We start from the raw sequence: 19,859 nt of genomic DNA, 5'->3' as shown, positions 1-19,859 counted from the left end.
GTATCATCAGGACATTTGAAAACAGTCTTTTTCCTTCCTCCTTCAACTTCCAAAAAATTTCTCCCCTCAAAATGGTAGGACAGCATTACAAACAAGTAGTATCAATATAAAGCAATGCAGACGGGTAAGTTTCAACAGGCAAAAAAGTATTCTTATATTTGGTGGAAATTTTTCAACTTGGCTGAATCAAACACCTTTAAAAAGTTGTCATATGCTTGCATCAATCATTTAATGGACAATGAAATGCAAAGTTTACTTTTATTAAAAATACAAATCTTCTAGATTTTGCAAATGTGTTCACTTTGTAATATGCTTCTTTTTCAAAGAAACATTCTTGACTGCACTTTCTCTTGGTACTTCGAAAAATACAGAGAATACTCCATCACACCAAAACGTACCAAAAATCACCTACTAATACGAAGATTTGTTACAACATTCAAAATACTAGTAATTCCAAAACCACAAAGAACTGGTATTCACAAATTCTACATTGTACTGAAAAAACTCTTGATGTATCACATTTCAGAGATTTCAGGTTTTTTAAAAAGTATGAAAAGCTTTATCTGAAGAGGAAAGTAAGTCAGTCAGCAGACCAGTTTTACCTTCAGAGAGGTAACTTACTAAATTTAGGACTTTCATTTCTTCTCCTCACATGAGGACAGATTATCTCTATGACCTCGGAAGATGCAGCTGGATAACTTAAAATCTACATGGCGTTTTTGCATTTTCAGCTTGTACCTCAACTATTAAAATACAAAACATCTTCATAAGATTCTTTAACACTGGTGCCCATCCACTTACAATTTTCCGAATTAATGTTTAAATTAATCTCTCCCTTTAAAGGGAGCACCCAACAGCTTCTAGATTCCTTTCTGATTTCCATAAAACCACATCATTTATGAAATAAACTGAATACTCTATTTTAAATAGTCTAAAAACTGAGTATTTTGCTTTGTTCACAATTCCGATATGGGACCATAACAAAAACTACATGTTGGCTGGCAAAACTCTCAATGAAATATCCATAATTCTACTTGTCATAGTACATAAATAATAACATTACCATTCATAGATGCTTGGAAGTAACAAAGGAAACACAACATGGTGACTGGAAGCATAATTGATACTAACAAATCATGTAACCATTTACTACATCACTGTCTTTAGCACTAACTTACCTTTCTTGTCTTCATCATGAGCTAGAGAACAGATTGAAGCTCACAATGTAGACATACAGATGCTTAGTTTAATAGATAATGAAATAACAAAAGGGTAATAATAACTCATCATTAGGAAGGCTGTTGCAAACAGCTGTCACGTAGAAGACAGACACAAGGTGAGACACTATAAGGGCAAGCTAGAGATTAAATCACTAAGAGGTGTTTGGAGTAAAACCTTTTACTAAATTCCAAATTATTGCAGGAACTTTGTACCTCATAATTGCAACAAGGGAACCTTAGCTTAGGATACAGGGAAAAAAAGAGCTCATTCTCAATCACCGTAGTTTGAAAAGCATTGCTCAAAAAATTACGTATCGTGTATTATAGAAGAAAAGTGTTCTAACTTGAGAAATGTTCCCAACTGAATTTTCAAGCTTGTAAACTTTGTGGTCTGGTAGTTGTACACTAGTTGTAAAATATGAAAACAAAAATCTGAGACTATTTAATCCTAGTTTAAGATAGATAAATTGCATATGAATCAATTAAGATCATAAACAGTGTAAATGGACTGAAAATATTACGGAAACTAATAAAAACCACAACATAATGAAATACCTTAGCTGCAAGAAGTGTTCAGTTAAAAATGAAACAAAATCTGAGAAAACCTGTGAAATCTGCCCTGTGCATAGTTTATCTCATTCACTTCATCTTAGAAAGGTACTAAATACTGTGAACTGTATTTAGATGTATATTTAATCTGAACTGTTAAAATTAATGACAAAATCAGGTTTAATACCAGCTCCTGCCTCTTGCTAATTCTAATAACTCTGGAAATTACATGCCTTTATTTAAAACAAGGAAATACTCTTCCTGCTTTTGAACTTCCGAAGAGAATGAGAAAATGGGCTGTACCTAGACATACAGAAAGTAGTGCCGCAAATGCTGTCATTGAAATAAAAAAAAGGATACAGTATATTTTCTTCAACCTTGTTCAACTACTCTTTCGTGTTACCTCTACCAATAAAATGTACAAAATACTTTACAAAAGTAGGATTTAATCTGGTAGCCAGCCATCTTGACATATACATGTTTAGAAACATTTTGAAGGAAGGCAGAAGTAAAAAAAATCCCAAGCACAAAAGACTAATTACCTTATGTAGTAAGACAATTTAAAAGATACCATAAATTAGAAATTCAGATCTTTTTTAAGGTGCTTTCTCTTGGAAAACTGAGTGGAAATCTACCATGATTATAATAAATACAAGCAATTATGAGCCAATAAGAAATGATCAAAAAAAGGCTTAAAAATCTTATTTTCTTTAATTAGCAATGTAACAAAGACTTTGTAAAAATTCTGAATTTTTTTTCAGATTAAGGGACTAACAAAACAATGCACCAGGATTACACAGTTTGTTGTCAGACCTTAATAAACTTGGCGTTTTATTCTCCTGTTTTTAAAGCCATTTAAATCCTCCCAGAAGAAAATATGCAAAATCAGCGAGAAACTCAAAGGCTGCTGACAGTTCAATGGTAGAAAATGAGCAGAAGGCACTCTTAATCAGAAAACATAAAGTGTGTGTGTGTTCCATGTTATCTTTAAAATGATATTTAGAAAGGAAATTTCAGCATACTGCTGCAAAACTAAAAAATACCTCAAATTAAAACCAGCAGATTGAAATTAAGTACTTAAGAGAGAACAGCACTTGAGTAAAAAGTGACATACTGCGCACACATGATACATTGTCAATTACAGCTTTATTCTTCTAAGTTTTCAAACAGGTAAACAATCCACAGACTACATGCAGGTCAAGACCTGAAAGTCAACAAACCATATAAATTAACCAATTATTTAACTATTTAGCTTTCACAGCTCCCATGTCTCTATCATGTTTTGTATTCATCACTCCCCAACTACCCTCAATTATCTTAAAACACAGGGAGAATTCTGCTTGCTGTTCTAAACAGAAAAAAAAAATCACTTCTTGGTTGAGAAAAAGTGTTAAAATCAAACTAAAAAATTGTTCTCCTTTCCCTCTGAAATTTCTGTGATGCTTGAATGGCTTCCAGTTAAATAAATAAATACAATTATTATTGATACTAAAGGCTCTAGTCAGCTAATCTGTTAGAGGTTTTTAAGCCTAGTTTACATGAAAATGTACTACTCTGCTTATCCATTTTAATTAAAATGAAAAGCAAGCATGTATTATTGTCTTTTTCTTTAGTCTAAAAATTTCAGAGATATTCAGTAAAACAACAGAAACTAGCTTCATGCATCCTACTAAAAGTTTACAAGATATGTGATCTAGATTAACCCAAGAATCTAGCAGCAATATGCTTTGTGACAGCAGCAACCTCTGTGTATATGTTGAAATGGTGTCTGTTTGACAACGAAAGAAAAAAACCAAACAGCAACAAACTTAGAGAAACACTTTTAAAAAACCAATCAGTTCCAAGACCAATCAACTAAGGATCATCAACAGGGCCTGCACAGCAGCCTCCAGCTTCAAGCGGGCTAACAGAAGACATAGAAATGCCCCTGATAAAGACGAGCTTACAGTAAATTTGAGTAAGGCAAAATTTAGAATTCATCCTGAAGCCTCTTTAGTTAAGCTCAAAGGTACATTGAATACCAAGATAATAATCCAAGCAAAGAACATTATAATTGCTATATTTTGCATAAATCTTGCTATTAAAAACAAACAAAAAAAGTGATAGCAAAGACGTTTATCTAAGTTTTTAAATACAAAACTACATATCAATGAACTGCAAAACACAGCAGAGATTGTAAATATCAGTAATATCTGTAATTATTCAACACAATTTTGAAATCTAGTTAAGAAAACTTCATTCATTTGATATGAGCATAATTTGTAGTTGTTAAAGTAAATCTTAGTATGAATCAATTCTAAAGCTTAGAAAATTATACTGGAAATAATAGCTACTATATCCCCTTAACAGAAACGTTAAACTAAACCATGACAAAACTGTGTGTTCCACACCTGGCTCTAATAAAAGTTTTAACTCAAGCAGATAAAATATGCAGCTGTATGTAATTCATACTCAATCATTTAAACAGATGGATACCTTACTATTTACTTTCTTCTGTGATTATTTTAAAGAAAAATACTATGTTTCATATAGAGATACTATGTACATTTTTAATGGAAAGCTAGACAAGAAAGCTACTAAATAATTCATAGGTACAATATGATGGAAACACTGAATTGGAAATAATTTGACAGTTTCACGTCTTTAGTTTGTCAGATCTCAGTGAATCTGACAGAGTTACATAAAAATATAGAGCACAACAAACTGTGAACAGATACCCTAAAAGTTCGTTATGGCAAACCAGTTAGAACCTGCTGGTCTTTTCTGGAGCCTAAACCCACTTTTAGATCACCTATGAAACTGATGTTTACATTAGCATATGTAAAAAAATAAAAAATAAAATCTCTATATTGTAATGCCTCTACAGAGTAATTATGGTATGGGACAGGGAAAAAACCTTAAGGAAGTATGCTCTCTTATCTTACATTTCCGTGTGTAACATTCAGTTCAGCAATAACGCAGAGTAAGAGAAACTAGTACTGAACGCAAGCCATCAATTCAGAATGATTTTCATCTGATAGTTAAAAATATCAGTGTTAGTACAACAGTGTACAACATTACTCAAAAGCTACAGTGTGTGGAGAAGTAAGTTCAGAGAGCAATATCTGAAGCTATGCTTAACAATTCAAGGGTTTCTACAATTCTGGAGCCCCTCATGAACATATGTGATTATGAAGCAGTTATAAGTTTAGAACTTACCTGAGAAAGTGAATTCCAAAACACTGAAAAAGGATAATTATTGTAACTGTAGAGGAACTCAAGTCTGAAATACTGTAGCAAGATCATTTAGAAAATACTACTTGGAACCTCTTCTCCTTTTTTTGGCTACTGGTACTGCATAATATACACAAAGCTTTATTTTCCAAGTGGCTTCCATACCTCTATGGACACCAGATTCAATACTACTCTGTTGAAGAAAAGATAGTCTAACAAAGACAATAGCGTGTCAGATACTGTGAAGAACCAGAGCTAGACTACATGGTGGAAACTGCAGTGCAACGGGTCACTTGAATCCCTCTCTTATACTGATATCTACGTTACAAAATTGCTTCTCCAGCACGACTTTCTCGGATTGAGACTGTAATGGACACTGTATGCCTTAGCTTGCTCCAAGACATTACTGGGAAAATGGAGAAATGCTTTTTGCTACAAAGGGATACAGGAAGTCTTACTTCTAGTCCACCTCCTCCTCTCACTGCTGGAGCAAAGACTGTGCAAATAGCATCAGATCAAACATTCAGGGCTCGGGCTGAGTGACAGGGACACAAGAAGAAGAGTGGGCCAAGAAGAACAAGGTACAAGAACGGCAGTGCAGATCCAGTGGCAACACTGGCAATTAATACCATTTTAATATTACTTTAGGTGCTGAGTACACTCAAAGTGATATCTAGCAAGGTTGTGCAGTGCTATAGCACAACCCTTACATAAAGGCAACTTTGATTATACTGCAGACACAGTATTGTAAAAGGTGATAGTAATTAGCTGACCAGTTTAAAAAATTCACCATTTCTTGTTTAGTTGCAGTATTCCTAGCTACTTATAACTTAAACCTTGAGTTTTATTGTATTGCTTTAATTAGCATAATGGAATTTGGATTAAAACTGTTAAGAACTGCATAAAGAATTGAGGCAGTAACAGAAAGACAATCTTAAATGGCTGTATGTAGTGTGACCTTTTTTTGTATCTACTACTGTGTTTCTCTTGCAGCATCATTAAAAACAAAACAGTTACTGTCAGATTTATTGCTATTACAATACTGTGATATGACTGAGGTCGTATTTCCATAGCACACTACTGTCTGGACTGGTCCTTATGCTATAGTGTACCACAATCTCACTTCTGCCAACAACTATTTCTGGGGCCAGTAAATTGCACATGCAGGATCACCTAGGCTAAAAGTAGATTTCCTCAAGTCCTCTTCCAGGGTTCACTGCTTTTTTCCTGGTATACTAAACTAATTCACACTGAACAACTACAACGTGCCATGCTAGCACAAGGATGACATCAATACACTGCTGCACGAGATTGGGAAACCAGCAATTCCTTAAACTCCTTTACTGCCAAAAATGCAATACTGTGGATGTCTAGCCTGATTTGTTAATAGTATCAAAAAGTAAGTATCTGGAGAAGCTGAAAGCACTTCAGTATCATGAGTGTTGTCAGATGATAACACTAACTTTATAACCAATTACTCCACAGATGTTTCTCTCCTTGAAAGATACACAGGTTTTAGTTTCCAATCACAGAAGCCAAAAGTACAGTCCACTGCTAGTTCCGTACTTAAGAGAACAAATGCATGTAGCCTGAAAGCTGCTCCAGGTCAAATGCACGGGCGAAAAAGAAGGGAGAAATGAGCACCTGATTCTCAAAGTTTTAGTAATAATTTCCAAGTACGGAGAAAACAAGGACAGTTATTCTTTCAGGCTTTCTGCATTACTGCTTGCAAACCTAACCCACTTTAGCTCAGTTTTGTCCAACTTTTAACTGAAATTTTATAGAAACTTTCAGAGAAAGACATGCTTAAATAGCTTTTCTTAAACTTTATTCTAATTTTAATCCCCGAGTTTGTCAGCTGTGAAAAAACTTTAAAGTTTCTTGAAGTTATTTTAATTTTTTTTTTCATTTTTTGTTTCTATTTATTGCTTTTAGGCCAACATATTTGGCAGGAAATCATGCTTTTTGTATTTTATTGCTCCTCCTATGAATTTTCTTAATAAACTTACTTAGACTTCCCCTGAAACCAGGATGTCAACCTTTCCTCAAATAATATATAAATGGCAAGTTATTGTCCCATTACGGTGTGCCTTTATATCTCAGTACATCCTCCTATCCGAGAAGTTTGTATTGATGTTAGCAGTAACACATGAGCTAAACTTTTAAACTTGGACTTCCTTTTTTTGTTTTTTCTATAGAGCTGGAGAGTAGAACTATATCTGTTTGAAATGAGATCATTCTGTGGTCTCCATATGCACTCCCAATCAAGTCATAAGAAAGCCTGTATAGTGCATTTGGGTTTTTTTAATTATTATTTTTGCCAGTAAAACATTTTTGTTGTCCTCTTGTTAAAAACAAAAACACGGGATGTTTCTGGACCTGAAGCCATGAAAATACTCTTTGATCACGCACATGCAACGACCTGCTCCCATCTTATCAGCTCTTCCCCCAATCCTGGTAGCAAACACCCGAGTAGTCAGAAGGATGGACTGCTCTCCCATTTCCCCAGTAAGTATACACCTGGGGGTAAGAAGGTTAGGAATAAGGGACTGTGTTTGGCTGATGAAGGAGAAGTGTTCACAGACAGGCTGGAGCGTTATACTCACCTGGGGGATGAAGGGTTGGGTTGTTCCTGTCTTGGAGAAGATACCTGCCTTACCTGGCTGAAGGTGGTGAAGATGCTTGTGGCAAGAAAGTGCCTAGGGCAGTCAGTGCCCCTTCTCTGTGGGCAGAACTGTGCCCGCTCCTACCTCTTGCTTAGTGTGAGGGATACTTACCCATCAGGGATAGTATTCTTCTTTACCATGCTGAAAGCAGGAGCAGGTAGAGCAGGATACAGCGGTGAAAGTGGGCACTGCAGCAAAGGAGAGAGAACCGCGCAGTTAACACGGTACTGATCTCTTTCTCCATCAGTGGGCCTTTTCACAGGTTTACTTTCTCAAGTAAAATAAAACCAGCCAGCTGGGGCTTGAAGCCATCCTGAACAAGTTCTGCAGCTTGCAAGCTAGCCTATTTTCTCCACTGCTATAGTACGACAAGAAGGAAAGACAACTCACCTCTCCTCTCCAGGAGGTCAAAAGAAACAGAGAGGAGAGGCAGCAGGTTTCTAACTGTAGCAGCAGCGCTGCAGGGATGAAGATCTTCCTGGCAGACCCCTCCGTCCCTCTCCTGCAGCTCGGAGCAGTCTGTTCTGCCCTTGTGCTCCCTCAGCTAAAACTCGTCTCAACGAGAAGAAGCTCCAGGCAGCTGCAAGAGGCGAGGCCCGCACCTCAGCAAGGGAAGGACCATCACCTGCCCCACTCTAACCTAGACGGGTCCGACCCCGCTAGGTCCTGGGCACCGTCAGCGCCCGCCCATCTCAGCGGGACCGGGGCACGGAGGACAGGGGCGAGGGGAGCTCCCCGCCTCCGCGGAGGGCCCATGTCCGCCGCTCCAGAGAAGACGCTTGAGGCCGGCGTGAGGCTCCCTCCTCAAAGCCGCATGTCCCCGCGAAGGCAGGGAGCCCCGGGCAGGACGGCCTCGGAGCGCTCTCTTAGCGGGAGGCGGCTGACCTCGGGGGAGGAAAAGAGAGGCCGGGGCGGGGGGGGGCGGGGGAGGTCGCGGCCGACTGCGGGGGGCCGGGCAGTCGGAGAGGGGGTGGGCTGTGCGGAGAAGGCCGCGGGGCTGCAGCTGGAGTCGGCAACAGGGAAAGGCCCGGGCGCCGGCGGGGCGGGGAGGACCGGGGCTGCGGGCGGCCCGTACCCTGACAGGATTTCCCTTGCAGAGGAAGGTTGTTGCGAGACAGAACGTTCCCGAACGAGTCTCGACTGCGCCTGCGCGGCAGCCGCCGGCGGCTGCGGGGAGGGGGGGATTGCGCTTGCTCCTGGGGAGCCGGGCCGGGCAGCGCCCGCAGCGCGTGCGCGGCGGCTGGCGGCCGGCAAAGCGGGGAGCCGCTCCCGCGCGTGCCATGAGCGGCCGGCCAATAGGGCGGGGGGGTGCCTCTGCGCGTGCGCGGCCAGCCGGCGGGTGAAGGGGGCGGGCCTCGGGGCGCGTGCGTGCTGGGGGGGAGGGGCAGGGGCGGGAGCGCATGCGCAGCGGCTGGTGGCGCGAAGTGCTTTCGGGTGCCGCCTCGGGTGGGAGGCGGTCGGCCTCAGCCTCAGCCTCAGCCTCAGCGGCGGCTTCTGGGGGTCGTCCGGCTCCTTCCGGGCTCCGTGCTGGGTGGGCGAAAAGAGGCGGGCGTGCTTTTTCTCGGTGGGAGGTGTTGTGTCAGGCGCAGCCATGGAGCTCGGGCTCTGAGCCGTTGGCGGAAGCTCAGCGGAGCTGTGGGGGCTCGAAGGAGTCCGCGGGGGAGAAGCGGAGGGAGCGGGCGGCTCTGGGAGGATATATCGGCCTCGTCTTACATGGAGAGATGCGCTACGTCCCCGTCCACACCTTTCCTCTTGGAATAGATGCCAGCTCCTGCGCTCGGGGCCGCTCTCGACTCTTTCTCACTGTGTTTTCTTTGCTTTTTTTTGGCTTGATCTGTCTGCAGATTGCTGTCGTGTGCCGTGCCAGCTTATCCTGTCCACGTCTTGCTGTTCAGAAGGTGGATAGATGAGAGGGCATGCCCTTCTCTTTTTAGAAGGGAAGGCAGATGGGGGGTGAAGGAGCAGTAATCGGTGAGCTAGTGCTGGATCACTTCTTTTAATGTGCAGTCTGCCGTATTAGGTTTAATTTTCATTTTCAGGCTGGGCTTTAAGTCGTTTCTGAAACTCGTCCAAGTGTTTGTCACTTAAAAAAACTTAAGTAGTTGATAACTTACAGTGTACTAATGTACAAATGCTGTGAAATGATAACAGCATTCTTGCACTTCCCATTCACTTCTTTATATGTGACAGAAGTGTTGAATTTCAGAGTAGAAGTGCTTTACCACATAATTGATAAGCCTGCTTATTAATTATAGAGCTCCAATTTAGTCTAAAATTGTGTTGTATTAGAGAAACAACAACTTTATTTCTGTTTGTCAAGACAGTAAACTTTTAACAGTTCTAAGATTAGAGTATTACAGATTTGAGCAGTTGTGTGGGGGTTTTGTTTTGTTTTAAGTTAATATACTGGACAAAAAGCCCAACTATAACTCCTGAATATATATTAGTGACTTACTGCTTTCATTTTCACTCCTTTATTGCACACGTTAAGGCAATGTTTATATAACTTTGTTTACTGTGATGAATTGAATGTACTCTGAAGCAGTGCTCCTTTTTCCAGTATACATGTTAAAACTACTGTTTTTTAACGCAGACACTTCACTACTGTAAAGTAAGAACCAGAAAAATACATAGCAAACGTGTGAGTTCATAAGTGTTCTGTTTTGCCAGGAATCTTCACTTTCTGCCTTTTTTCCACATCCGTGTAAGACGTGTGTCATGACTCGTTTCAATAAATGAGTGGAATGAGAGCAGAAAGTCTCTAGTTAATGCTTTAGAGCTGAGAGTGAAGGATGGTAGTGATTGTTTTGATACACATAAGAATAGAAATAGCTTGATGTTCTTTAAAACAAAAAGCAACACCTGAGACATTGTGATGTAGTTCCATGTAGAAAGGCCAGTCTTAACTATATCCATTTGATGTGCACAGGAGAACAGTTCTTCGGTACCTGATCATACCTTCCATGAGGCATTATTAGCTTAACCAAGCAACTATGCATACAGTAAGTTTTCCGTGAGAGCAGTCATGTTCATTGTCTTTGCTGAAGTGCTGTCTGAACACGCCTGTGCAGTTTATTTTGAGAGAATGGGGACAGCTATTCTGCAGTATTTCATCACTTGGTTTACTGCACTACTATTTTGTAATATTGTAGCAGTTGGCTCACAAGCACCCTGAAGCATTCAGTATGGAGTGGAGTGGGCCACAGGGTGCCTTTTCTGCTTCTGGAGAAAAGTGTGATGTAGGAAAATGGATTGAACTGCTTCTGTGAAGATGTACGTTTGTAACTGCACCGCGAAAAAGAAGTGTACCTAAGGGGTTATTGAACTTGTATCTGCTGAGGGTAAAATAGTGTGTTTTAGAAAATTAAATTGGCATTGTTTCTTTTAATTAGTTGGGTAGTTGGTTGCTTGTGTAAAGCGTTTATTTCTCAGAGGTAACTATGATGATTTCCACACACAATTGTGGAAGAGTTTATTTTTGTGAAATCTAATCAATAGGAGTACACAAGAGGTTTTCTTCATAAGCTTTTTGTTTCTATTTTTGAGTATAAAACTTATTTACAGTCTGAGAATAGTAAAACGCTGCCTATATCTTGGGTTTTCTTCAGGTTTGTGAGTGAGTGTTGTGAAAGCTCCTCATGTTTTAGCCATTAAGTGTAACATAGCCATCAATGTTTCAAGGCAGTATTTTCAAGAGTTAATGCAAGGATAGTGCTATGCTGTCTTTTTCACTTCCAGAAATGGACAAAAAAAAAAAAAAAAGCCTGTGTCTTCAAGAAAGAAAACATAAAACCTGTAGTCCTAAAATATTTTAATGGGAGGGAAAGCCAAAGACCATGGTGTAACTCACAATTGTTTAGAAGAATATTGTGGAATCATAAGGTGCTCTTGTTAAGAGAGGGCTATAAATTCTTTAAATTCTTGTAATACTTCATGTTTGAAGAATAGTTGAATTTTACTTTCTTACACCTAAGTATAAAGTATTTATACTTTCAGTACTTAAAGGGGGCCTGTAGAAAAGATGGGGACAATCTTTTTAGCAAGGCCTGTTGTGACAGGACACGGAGTAATGGTTTTAAACTAGAGGAGGATAGATTTAGACTGGTTATCAGGAAGAAATGTTTTACAATGAGGGTGGTGAGGCACTGGAACAGGTTGCCCAGAGAGGTAGTGGAGGCCCCATCCCTAGAAACATTCCAGGTCAGGTTGGATGGGGCTCTGAGCAACCTGATCTGGTTAAAGCTGTCCCTGCTCACTGCAGGGGGGTTGGGCTGGATGACCTCTAAAGGTTCCTCCTGAAACCTAATACTTGAAATGATAATATATCAGTTGTTTAGTGTCCTCTTTATTTTGCTAGAAAACATGGGCTTGTCAGTAAGATCCTTCTAAGCAAGGTGTGACGTAGTGAATGCAATCACTTCATTGCCTAATAAGTTACAAAGCCAACATCAGAGGAAAAACTTTTAGATCCTATAGCAAGATTTAAGTAAAATAATCTTCATAGCTGTGGAATAAGAAGGCTGATATATTTGGTCTGGTATGTAGTTCTTAACAAAGAAAATACCTGTTTTCTGGTTTCTATTTTTTTCCTGAATATTTTGTGTAGGATACTTCCAGAGGTTGCCACATCAAGTTAGAGAGAGTACAGCAGGCAAACGCATAATTAGCAGTCATTCAGTCAGGTAGTGCAAACAAGGTAAAGCAGATGGTAATTGGAACTCCTCAGCTCCACAATTTAAGTAGGATGTCAAGGCAGTGCTACAGCAATTTATTATCAACTTTATTTGAGTCTTCTACTAGTGATGTGTATTCTATAAACAGTAAGCATATAATCCATCTCTACAACAATATTTTTAATTAGCCAGAAAGAAATAAGAATCGGGGGGGGGGGGGGGCGGGAATCTTTAAATAGAATCCAGATTTTTAAAAAAATTGCTTTGTTAATGTTACCTTTTAATACAGTATAACCGAATGTCACTGTTTTGAATGGCAAAAATACTTCATCATTGTAATTTCTCAGATAATTAAGATGCTGTGATTCCTGTATGTAGTTTTGGAATGCCTTATTATGTGTCAGTATGAATGACAGCAGTTATATAAACAGTACAGATAACCAGTGATGCTCTTCTCTAGTAGTTACACAGTTTTAACACATCTGGAGGAAGAAAAATGTGTTAGTGGTCTTATTTAAAATTGGCTTTAAGTGTATTTTACTAAAACAATTCATAATATTGCTATTTTTCTCTAAAAAGCATAGTTATTACTGTTAGCAGAACTATCTTGTAAGGAACTGAAGTTTTAAAAATTGTATTTTGTAAGAAAACCCTTTTGGACCCTTTTAAAATAACTTTTTCTTCAAAGTGAAGGTCATTGGATTCTTGTTTTAAACAAACTGTTTAATTGTTAATACAAAATTTTCTGTTTCTTTTGCATTTGAACCATATTTGGATTATAGTAATTTTTTTTTGTTTGGAAATCTGTAAAATGGCATTATTTTAGACAACAAGAAGAATATTTGTAGTCTGAACGTTGAACAGCTTTGATTACTGTCTGGACCTGGAGAAATGGTTGCTAAATTCTGTTGTGTTGAATTATTTCTAGGTTTGTTTCATAGCTGCCTGCAGTGAGGCGGGGGGGAAGCATGTAATTTTTCAGCATGAGCCCCTTTATATCTCATGTTGCTCAATGGAATTGATTTACACCTATATTAAAAGTTATAATACAAGCAAGCGTCCTTCTCTCTTTCTCTCTGGAGATGGTGAATCCACTTCCTCCTCTTAGTTTATACCCGTATTTAATCTCTAACATATTTTACTTATAGTTTTGTCGTGGTTTAGCCGAAACCAGGACAAGTTTGTATTCAGTTTCTTGGCTTATATTTCTCTTTCCTCTACAACAGTAGTCATTGTGGACATGGTAAGTTCTTCTTTCGGTGTGCTTAAGACTGAAATATGATTTGAGTATTACATAATTTATTACAGTTCTCTGATCCCTCTATAAGAAACTTCTCCAGCCTTCTAATAATTATGTTGCAGCTTTTTACTGTATTGTCTCTTGTTTTCCTCTGTCATGTTTTAAAATATGGACCTCTAAGTTGTGTTAGTGTTGGCTAGGTCAGTATTACATAGATGTGCAATTCGTCTGTACTCTTACATTGTTACTGTCTCTACAACCAAAGATTATACCTGCATTTACATGGAATTTTTTTGCAGTTCAATTTTTTTTTTCCTCGACTTCTAGTTAATTTTTTTTACAGTGACTGCTTGTTTCAGGATCCTTTTTGTAGGTGTGATGTACATTTCTTGCATAGTGCAGCTTTGTTATTAAAAAGTATCTTGTGTGAGTGTATGTGGCTTGAAGAATATGCATTGCTTTAGTTCTGTCAGAATTTACTGTTCTTTCATCAGTTTTGTTCTGTCACCTGTATGGTTTTCTTTGAGATTTTATATTTATTTGATTGAAAAAAAAGTAAAAGGTGTTGGTCTATGCGGTAAGCCTTTTCATCTGTAGGTCACAAGGGACTCTCTAGGTTCAAGTCAAGTTCTCGTTATCACTCGACCCTATTTAGGCGCAGTTTTCTGATAGCACTGAATGTAGTTTGAAATTACGGCGCATTCACAAAGCTTGTGCTTTTCTTTGCTGTCACTTGAGCATAGTGTCAGATATGATAGCAGCATGGATTGAATAGAGTATCTCCTTCACAGCTAGTGCTAATGCCAAATTCTTTTCTAACTAGATGCTTCAAAATAGACCATCTCCTTAGTCAAGGATATGGGAGTAATGCAGATTTAAAAAACATCATCTTCCTTGCTTAAGCCAAATTATTTTTCTTTTTAGTGTTCTTGAAGCTTCATTAGGTGGTGCTGTTTGATTTGCTTAATTATTCCCATGTACTCCTGCACACTTGAATTGTTGTCAGTGGATGACAGCCAGAACGGTTGTTAGTACTAGCAGCATGTTCTGAAAGTTTAAGCCATGATTTACAGTGAAACAGCTGTTGTAATGTTGGTCCTCATAACTTGTTTATTAATGTGATTTGACATCTACTTGATACTGTATCATTTAACATGGATCATGGAGCATGTACATTAAATATTTATGGCAAATATTTTGAGTTTGTACTTTTTTACTCTGTTGTATCTTATCTTCCTCAAAGACTTTCTTCACTCTTGTCCTAGAGTAAGTGCTTTTGTACAGCAATTTTGAGATGCCTCATTTATGAAACTTACAAATATACTTTCCATATGCTGTTTCTCATGCTTTTCATATTGGATTATTCCTCTTGGCTTTCAATAAAAACTAATAATTCATACCTGTTCATTTTATTTTGCATATTTCTTTTAGGATAACTTCATTTTTTTGATCTCATGTATAGTTACTAAACATCAGATGGGCACTTACATTGTTAATTGAATCATTCTCTGAAGTTGTGGGGTCTTTATTCTTTTTAATCAAAGAAGAGTCTTTGGGATGTAAATTAAAATTGAAAAGTACAAAATACAAAATTCTGTTAATGGCAATGCTGGTATAAATCTGTAACAGCTCTTGCTTTGGTTTGGAATGTAAGTAGTGTGGATTTGCATCAGTGTAGCTGATGAGAGCAGAGTCCCTTTTGAAGAGGGAAAACTTGCATCCATTGATATGGCTTGGACTTTTTCAAAGAAATATATGTGCATTTTTGAGGGGTGTTTGTGTGCAGTTTGATTATATCGTTAGATTGGAGGAATATCAAGTACTCGCAGCTGAGCTGTGCTGTAACAAACACCTTCAGAAGGTAGCTTTGACATTTGGAAAAAAATTGAAAACAGCCCTCTGAACAATAGCCGTGTTCTCTTTTTAATGGTACAGTGTGATACTACCTCATATTCCTGAATAATTTCATGTTAAATACTGGTTTCAGTGATAAGTTCTTTACAGCAGTTTACTGGTTATTAATCTCTCTTCCTTTCCTGTATTGTGAACCAAGAAGCCTGCACTTTAGTCTGGTATTTTTTTTTTAAGAACATAATAATCAATCAGAAACAATGCAGATCAAAAAAAGTAATTATTTTTATTTTCATTGTATAAAGTGCTAGTCTCCATTCGGAAACACCCTGCCCCACCCTCTCCTGAGAAACAGGCTTTGCAGTCTGCTCTGAAATACAGATTTGAGCTGTAACCACCGGAGGGAGCAAATTGCATGGTTGGGACTCTTCACTAAAAATGTCTTTGGTTGTCAAGAATTGTGGGGTAGGAACTAGCCCATGACTAATTCACACTCCTGATTTCTGTGTCAGAAAATAATCCATTTGGAAATTAACAATAAATGTTAAATATCAGGAACACTGGGCATTTTAGTTTACTAATACTCGCTAATAAAAATGTGACAGCAGTTGGTCAAACAGTTAACATGTAGGAAAAAATTACATGGGATTTACATTTTATTTAAAACATTGAAAGCTTTTCCTGATTTGTTTTTGCATAGTTTACTGAAGACATTGAGTATGTTGGTAGACAACAAATAGAAGAACTTGTAAATCAGAACCTACAGGAAGGTAGTATAATAAAAATACTTATTTACATATTTCCTGCTATTGTGCAGCAAAACTTAACCAGTCAACTAGAAGTCTATTAATTTTTATTTTTACATGTTTACAGTGAATAGTCTCATTGAACTCGGGGGGCAATTCCCATGGTGTAAGGTAGAGGTTTCTGAATTTAATTTCCTCATATTCACTCATCAGCAGTAATGCTAGTTCCAGATGGTGTATGAGGCCTCATTTCTGAGGAGGGATGCCCCCAAACCTCTGTAAACACTTTCTCTCCTTGAGGGTAGGAGAAACCCATGCTGCTGTCTTTTCCATCCCCATCACCTCAGCCTCAATTTTGCACCTACCTGAATAGTGTCTGTACAGTGGCTGGAACATAGACTGTGGGCACAAGGTCTATTACCATGTACAGAAGGAAGCTGCCATGATGAAGAAGATACTCTTAGTCATACGATTTAGTTGTAGGTAGTCCTGTGAGGAGCAGGCGTCTGGACTCGATCCTTATGGGTGCCTTCCAATTTGAGATATTCTATGAACAGAAGTGGCCCATGTGGAGGTACTCATTGAGTTAAGTTTGTATCTTCATACAAGCAGGATTATGAGCTGCACAGGCATGTGTTTGTATGTCACACATGCAACTCTTGCAGACAGACTAAAAATTATTTATTTCTGTACCATGTTTCCAGCAGTCCTGACTACATGCATACCGAGGCCAGTAGCCCTTGCTTGGAGAAAATGTAAAACTAAGTACCGCTTTAAGGATGAGTTGATTTAGTATACATTATCATTGTTTAAAAAGGGCTAGTAATTTGGCATTTCTGAGTGTACTTTTGTGTTTCAAGAATTTTTGAGATATAGTATTGACCAGAGGGAACTGGAAAAAACTTGGGGGGATGGGAGGGAAGAGAAGTATTTATATACACTGCAGATATCTTCAGTATCAAAGCACAGAACTAAATACTGGTTTAAATTTAAAACATTGAGATACGGCTGTGTTTTCTCATCTCAATTCACCTAGCATCAGTTCTGTGAATATAGTAGGTTTGAGGATGTGTATTGTTCTGCTTCTTTAGTCTTAACCTGAGTATGAAATTATTTGAAAAGTGTAATCTCAGTATCTGTGGTTGTTCAACACTAGCTTGTATAAAACGTACTTCAGTCTTGTCAAACCTGAATTTCAAAACTGTTAGAGATATTTAAGATTTATATTGGCCTCGCTAGTTAACAGGCAATGCTTGTTAGACATTTGAAAGTTGTTAATTGTGACTGTATTGTTCAGATCTGAAGTTCACACTATAGAATCTAAACTGGAGAGGTGCTTCAGTGATATCAATCCTGCTTTCTTTTAAGTGGATGGTTCTTTCAGATGCACAAAAATCATATGTTAATTTAGCCACCTTAAGTGGTATCTCCTTGTTTAGATTATAGCAGATGATAATAAAAGAAGGGCAAGATACCTTTTTGGCTAGTGCTTGAAACCAACTGATCATCCTTGCAGTTGTCTTATTTCTCCCCCAGATGGAGTATTTTCTAAGTAGTAGTACAATAACAGAGAATAATTGATGTCATGTTGGACAGGGTAGTTTTTAAGTTATTAAACAGAGGAGGACTCCCTGTTTTGTAAAGGAAGGTTTAAGCTTTACATAGTTTGAATTCATAAGTCAAAACTTGGGCTGAAGTAATTTTTCTAATACTTTCTGCTATTGTGTTGAATTTTGTGTGAATGTGGTGAGGAGGCTCCTTCCCTTTTCTTACAGTTATTTATCAGACAAGGTCTGCCAAACTGAAGTCTCAGCAGGAGGAATAGAGAAGATCTTCCAGTGCACCGAGTTCCATGCTGTCATAGTTACACTTCTGTCTTTTGGCAGTTTAAAACTAGTAAAGATGCATTTATGTTACTATCTAGCCTCTACTATGACTGCATTTAAACATACTTTTAGATTTTTTTTTTAATGACAAATCTATCTGGCAGATCTGCTCAGTTGTCTTACAACTGTCTTAAATGTCTAAATTTTTCAAAGTGAATGGTCTAACAAAACGTGACCCAATGTATACTACACCTTAAGTAAAAAGTTAAAACTGCAATTAAAAAAAATTAGGTTTGACTTGGGTAGTGTAATGTACTTTAAGTGAGTTTTTAGAGTCGTCTTGTCAGTTACTTCATAGTGATTTTATTCCAGGTTAAAACACTGAGTGCTACAAAAAATAGGAGAAAATTTAGAAACAAGCAGAGTAAGCAGAAAAAAATCTAGGTGACTACAAATGGCAAATGAGACAGTATAACTTCGAAAATAATCAAGCTTACCATATCTAGAATATATTACCTTCAGCTTCAGTTTTTCTTTTAAGACAGTATGTACGTTTTCAGTCTGTTTTTTATAAATACTTACAGCTAAAAACACTGAGAGGTTATAAAAGATTGCAGATTTTCTTTGCTTAATTTAAAAAATAATCCTTTATGAATTATGTGGCATTCTCCATGTATCTCTCCTTTCATTTTACAAGCTTTTACTGTAGGTACAGTATAGTACAACTTTTTTCCCCAGTAAAGGAAGAGGGGAAGGGGGAGTAAGAACTCCCATAGTTGTCTGACCATTTTCTTTGGATATTGTACCTCATAGTGTAATGGATTATTTGTTTGAATTTATTGCTCAATGCTCATTGTTTGCTCAGTATGAATCTGGAGAAAATACTCATCCACCGCAAAAAAGTAATTTCTTAACTGATCAAATGGTACAATTCAAACATACACAGCTATACAACAGATAATCATATGAGTTTGCAAAGAGGTGTTCTAGTATGGAACAATCTCTTTCAAGTATGTATTTCAGAAATATACACTCGATAAAGCACAAATCTTCTATGAAATGCAAATTCATTGTACAATATACATCTATTCAAACAATTATTTGCATGAGCATCTATAGATGCTTATGACAAATCAGAAACTGTCCTTTGCAAATGGACTTCTGTGAAGTGTTACCACTTGTTCAAATATTTGTAGTTTCAGGTGCATGTGTTTATAATAGTTTGAGTACAGATGTATCGCTTCTAATAAAAGTAGTTGGTATGTGTATTGACTAGAAATGTTTCTTTTCTTTGGAACTCTTTTCCCTGGATGAATTTGAAATTCAGAAAAAGCAGGAAGCTAGGTTCCCATCATTGCTGTCACAGATGGAGAGTGCGAGCTAGGGAATATTGTGGTGACTGGTGAGAAGGTGAATAAGAACATGAAGCAAAGTTTGTTTACAGTCCTAAGCTATGCAGAGTGATTAAAGTAAAAAAACAAATGTGAAGATTGCAGAAAATTCGCATGACTAAGCGAGAAAATGGCAGATGGCATAGAGGAAACAATTGCAGCTCCTTGTGCGCAGGGATAGCTTATGACCTAGTAAAAGTTTCTCAAGTTTTGAAACTTCAGAGTTGCATTAGGTATGACAACATCAGATCAGTGCTCAGTGGTGGTCAGAAAAGAAATGAGTGCTATGAATTACTAGGAACAGAATAGGGAATAGAAGAAGATATTGTTATGCCACTTAATAAATGTGGACTGCCCCACCTTTTCAAATAATATTGCAGTTCTGCCCCAATCTCAAAGATGGAAAACTTTCTTCAAAAACGGAAGAGAAGGATAGTGAGATGAATGGAAAGATATGCTCTTATAAAAAGAATTACAGTTGAAT

The sequence above is a fragment of the Pelecanus crispus genome, chromosome 10, assembly GCF_030463565.1.
Source record: "Pelecanus crispus isolate bPelCri1 chromosome 10, bPelCri1.pri, whole genome shotgun sequence".
NCBI classification, from domain to species: Eukaryota; Metazoa; Chordata; class Aves; order Pelecaniformes; family Pelecanidae; genus Pelecanus; species Pelecanus crispus.
Note: the sequence above shows the minus strand (reverse complement) of the source record.